This window comes from Gymnogyps californianus, chromosome Z (genome assembly GCF_018139145.2).
Source record: "Gymnogyps californianus isolate 813 chromosome Z, ASM1813914v2, whole genome shotgun sequence".
Taxonomy (NCBI): domain Eukaryota; kingdom Metazoa; phylum Chordata; class Aves; order Accipitriformes; family Cathartidae; genus Gymnogyps; species Gymnogyps californianus.
This window is the reverse complement of record NC_059500.1, coordinates 60,851,083-60,857,082: the sequence shown is the minus strand read 5'-3', so window position 1 is coordinate 60,857,082 and position 6,000 is coordinate 60,851,083.

Sequence of the window (6,000 nt, the reverse complement as noted above, 5' to 3'; positions counted from 1 at the left end):
CCTATTCACAGCTTGGATTCTGAAATGAACCATGGCCACCTGAGTATGTTTACTCTGCTGCAAAGAAGGTAAATCCTGTAGTCTGTACCATGATTTGCATTGCTTGCTAGTGTTCTCTGCCCCAGTTACACCTAAGGCAACACCTGAAATTACTTTGAAACTCTGCAAATCTGTTTGTTACATAGTAGCTTCTCTGTGTTGCCCTTAGCTTATACTGGTATTTTCTAATAGTTACTAGATTTAGGAATTCCTGTGATTTTCTTTTGGTCTAAGGGAAAGATAATAAGTAAAGGCTGCTTTGTATGATACAAATTATTGTATACTTCATACCTGTCCTTATTACTATGTTATTTTTTTCATTCACGTGTATGACTGTTGCAAGTAGTAATGCCATAGTGATGTGGCTATCTTCTAATTCTGAAGCATCTCTGCATCGCTGTCTCTTTGTTAGTTTGTAATGAAACAAGGTTAGAGTTCATGTATTTTGGTTTTGCTAGCCATTCACATAGAGGAAAAAAAATCTCAGACAAAAATCATCTTGAATTTTGTAAATGTTAGTGTGAAAATTGCATTATAATGGTAAAACAAATAATCTTAAAGATGTGAATTCTGAACATTGACTTGCAAACTGGGGCATATTATAAGTCCCACCTGCCGCTTGGTGGTGCTTTCAGTTTTATAGCAATTGATTATTGCCTTTGGTGTTATCATAATTTTAAAAGTGAGAATTGGACTTAGTGACACAAATACTGAGATCTGTTAATGGCTAAAATGTAAATCAGTAGGTGCTTAGTTGAGAGAGATGTAGTTTTCTCACCAGAGACTGGAGTGTGGACAGTTGAAATTTGTAGATACTGTTAAGTGTTATTACCTAAAGAAAATCTAAAACTTAATTTTGTTTGCTAATATGTAAACAGAAAAAAAAGTTTTCAGCCTGTACCTTAGGTTTATTTTTATATGTTGAAAAGTGTAATTAAAATAATATTGAAAACTAAAAGCACTGTACAAAAGGGAATTTTTGTGTGTGTAAGAGAAATACACTTTCAATTGTGTTTAATTTTTAACTCTAAAAAATGTCTTTGCATGCAGTGTTTATTTCAAATTCAAGAATGCTTCATTTGTAGGTAAGTCCTGTTGCAGGATCTGAGCACATTAGTATGGGGTTTTCTTCTGTATTCTCTTCAATATAAAACAGCTTAATAAATTTGTCTGACAGTATGTGGAGGCAGCTACTTTCCTCCTCATTTGAGGAGACACAGCTCTAACTTCGATTCTGTATTGTTTAAGTAAATACTACAGTTGAGAAGCTGTTTACGAACTGCAATGTTCACAATGTTTTCTGAAACCGTGAACTCTTACTATCCCAAGAGGGCGAAAAAAGTTTTTTTTTTTTAAATTGCCTGACAGCTTTGTGATTGTTGAGCTTGATACCGGAGAACATGGACAGCAAAAATGAGTTTTTAGCTGTTTATATATTTTCTTTCGGAAAGTTTCATCTTACACTTTTTTTTTTAATTTGTTACAGTTTTTTACGTTAATCTAGTGCCAAATTTGACACAAGACTAGAGATTTTGGTGTATAAAGTATGTTCTATACTAACCTTGTTAATGAAATTATTCTTCTCCCTTGAAAAGGTTACATGTGTCTTTTTTGACTGGAAAGACTTACCAGCAATGGTAAAAGAATAATTTCATCTTCCTTTCCCTCAGTCCTTGATGTCATTAATGAGGCTGCCAGTTAAGTAGCTTTCTTAGAAGAAGAAGTTGTTGCTCAATAAAACCTTCCTTAGTGCAAAGATTTAGAACTACTGCTGCACTGATGAGTAAATCATGGGCCACTTAGAAATTGCTACTTCATACATACATAATTTTCATAATAATTTAATCAAAGGAATGAGTGATCTGCTCTGGAAACACCAAGAGAGTAATTTGACATGCACAGTTCATGTAGTCTGTCAGTAGATCCTTTCTGGTATTTTTCCCACTGATACAGGAGCTATGGCTAATGTGTTATACACAGTACCTGTCACAGTCTGGGTTCAGATATACCGGGGGAACCTAAGCACTACAGCAGCAAAAATATTATTTCCCTTCTCTAAGTTTGATATTTCTGGTAATAAAGTAGGTCTTCTAAGTTTAATAAACATGTACCCAAACTCGTTCCATATTGGTAGAGTATATTTTTGCATTAAAGAAGCAACTGTGAAATGGTACAAGTAAAGAAATGTCAAATGCTGCTATTATGTTGTTGTTATTTTTGTAAATAAACAATGATGTCCCAAAGTTTTAATGGTGTCATAAACTCACTTCCACTAAATTTGAATGATAGAGCAAATGGCTGTGAAGCAATTCTCTCTCCCTCTCCCTCTCTCTCTCTCTCGGCTACATCTGCCCCTGAGAGTCAAGTGCTTTGTAACTGAGTCTGTTGGACTGATACCAACAAGAATATTACAAGAAAGGGGTGGGGGGGTGGGGGGGTGGGGGGGGTGGCAGTAATTGAATGTATCATTACCATTTAGTTACAGAAGAGGCTTCTGAATCCCCTAGCTGAGCAGGGGATTTTCTTCTCCAGAGAAAACTACCATAGTTCCAGCAGGGAGAGCTTGTCGCTTTTAAACAGTAAGTTAATAAATGTGGCTGTATAGAAGTCTGTATAGTAGTGTATGTCAAAATTCCTTTTTGTTTTTTTTTTTTTTAGAAGTAGGACCAGGCGTTCATGCAGAGCTTCTGACATTAACAGTACATGTCAATTTATTGTCATGGATATTTTCATATTAAAATTCACTGTTTTCAGTGCTTTAGCTTCTCTATTGCTTTGTATAATATGTAAGAATCTAAATAAACAGAAATACTTAAGGAGCAAAAGTTTGAGATGTGCTTCTCAATAGACTTCAACTTGCTCAGTAGGGATCTTGTGATTTTTGAGAGCAGTCATGTCTGTAATGAGACTTGTGGCTGGTTTAACTCCTGATCAGCTGATGTAGTCAACACATCTGTGGTCTGGATAACTGCATTTCACCGTGCTGCTCAGATGGTGCAAAAGCAGGTCTGAGAAATACATTGAGATGTCTTAGCAATGGTTCAAAATCATGTATTACCTATTTATATTGTGTACTACCTAATTTCCTTAAGTAATACTCACTAAAAAGAAATTCTTTTTAGAGGAGGTGATTGAAAATTGACTAAAACAGTGACAGTGTTTTAAAATCAAACTTTTTTGTGTACATGGCTTGTTTTGCCTACTTGTTTTAAGGAAACAGGCAGACATGAGTGTTAGTCTATTGTTAAGTGCACTGCTTCAGTATCAGTCCTGGGGAAGACTCTGCTCCTCCTGTTTTTCTCTCTACAAATGTTACATTTCTTTTTAAAGATAGAGCCTAAAGAAAACCTTTAATTTTCATTGAAGTAATATTTTAAAGGGTTGATTCAGATTACCGGATTTAGAAGTTCAAAGCAAACGCATTGGCCCGTATGAAATGTGGACATTAAACAAATGTATAATCATCTGCTTTCATCAGATTTGTGTCTTATTGTGGTGAGGTCACATTTTCCACAATTGCTCCTCTGCTTTGTTCAATTTTAAGGGGATACTCTTCTTATTTTACTAAGACTCGTTTAATAAGTCTTCTGATCTGTTAAATACTTGTCTTTCTACTAGCTTGGTGTTTTCCTCACAAGTATTCAACTCTTATGCATCCCAGTCATCCTGCCCGGTCTCGTCAAGACTAGGTATCTAGTAAGGACTAGACTTGTCTGAACCATGCTGTAAATCATACTAACCCATGTTACAGATCAGCGGCAAGCAAAATGATCAGTATTTCTGAACGAACCATAATACAGAATAAATAGATGTTGTGAAATGGTATATATTAACCAGGAACAAACATGCAGTGCTTTTTGGTTTGTTTTGGTGTGCCCAGTTAAATTCTCCTCTAGCCAGAGGAGATTTTGGGTAGATATGTTATTAAAGAGTTTATTGGGATGCACAGAAGAGGGGCCGACCTCTACAAAAGATGTCAACTGGATATTTATGATGTTAATTGTAAGGTGTTATTTGATCTGTCCAAGTTTCATTTTTGTTAGCAAGGAGATCCTTTGATCCTTTAAAGATTCTTAGAGCTGTGATGTGTTTGTTCTGTTGCTTAATCTCCAAAGAGGATGAAAAGATGACAGCTGTACATTTATGGTGTGAGCCTGGGAGAGCTGGAGACTGCTTTATAGTGCCATTTCTCAGATAATGCGGGACACGCAGTAAGTAACTGGAATACTCTGTTCTTCACTCTTCTAATTTTATAACAGGACTTAGAATACTTGCTTTGTTCAACTGAAGTGTGGCAATGCTGAATTTATTAGTTTAAAGTATAATTCAGGATCTTTTGATGGAAGAAAGTGTTAGACCTGTGTCATTGCATTGTACTGAATGCATTAGAAATGGGCATTTACTGTGCTTTTATGGCTAGATGAAAGATGGTAGGCAAGTATTGCGTAAATTAATTCATTCTAATAAATCAGATTCCCTTTGATCATTTTTACCTGGGGTAATTTGTAGTTGTAAGGACTGTAGTAATTCAGTAGATTATAATAAAACATAGAAATCCTACTTATTTTATTTAAGAACTTCCTTTTCTTCTGTCAGATGTGTAACTCTATTCCAGTAGTAGATCATAACTGCAATTGGAAAGAGTAGTATATCCCTTTTGAAGTGATCATGTTTTATGGCTTCTGTGTCATCCTCTGCCTGTAAGATAAGAAATTTTTGCATTTATGCTCTCTATAGACAGGGATGAATGGAGATCTATAAAAAGCATAAAGGCAAAAATTATTTTAGAGGCTACATCAGCCTTCCAGATCATAGTTCTCAAGCGCTTTATAAAAGCAGTCAAGCATCCTTCCTGGCCCCTGTCTCCCCCAAGTTTAGAAGAGCATAAAGAGGGGAGTAAGTGTCCAAGCCTTGCTGGTTCCACTGTTGATTCATCTTCTGACTTAGAGGTATACACATGAGATGTAAAATGCCTAACATTAGTGATCAGTCATCTCTGGCTGTGATAATATTTTTATTTATACCATGTAAACTGTTGCTGCTGCTTGGTGCTTAGCTACTTGGAAGCTGTGACAACGTTTGGGTGGAGGAGGCGTTTTGGTTTTGGGGGCAGAGGGTGAGAACTGTGTATGATTCAGTCTCCCCATTCCTTTTTGTATTATGAAGGTGTGAACCTGTGTACTATGAACTATGAACTGAGGTAACTTTGAGATGGAGGGGAAGACCAGATATGTAAATCATGAAGGATTAATGGCTGTACTGGTTGAAGAGGACTGCATGCATGGAAGTGGCTTGGTTGCAATGTGAGACAGAGGAATGAAAGTAGTTTGCAATGAGGCCCTGCTGTTAGATGGGTACTTAGGCAGGATGCTGATTTTGGGCTTATACAGAAACTTGGCTTTACCACTGTGATGTGATAACCTTTAACACCAGCTTTCCAGAAAGCTCATGGTGTTCTTGCTTTTGGATCACTGCACTACTATTGACAATATACCCCTTCTAGCACAATACTTTCAATCAATAGATGGAAACCTTCCTTTTTTTAATATGGTTCTGTGTATCACTTACCAAGACTTTGCAAATTGCAGTCTGGGATTTGCTATAGCAATACCTTGTTTTGAAAATGTTGCCCTTTGTTGCTGAGAACACAGGCTGGTTGTATGTCCTGAGAGAGAAATCTCAGAGAAAGGTTCAAGCCACTTAAGGCTTGTTGAGGGAACTACAGTGGAGAAACAGAAATGTTCAAGCCAGAATCTCTCCTGGAATTTCAAAAAGTACAAGTGTAATAGCTGGTGTAGGAAGAGCATCTTCTTCAAGAAGTTACGCTATGCTGCACTCAGTATAAAATTCAGTGCTAGAGCACCCCCTCTTGAGCTATTGCAGTAAGGTTTCAGATATTGTTTGAAATACACATATTTAGACATATAGCGTGCTACAGGCTTTGTTACAAGCCTACTGCAA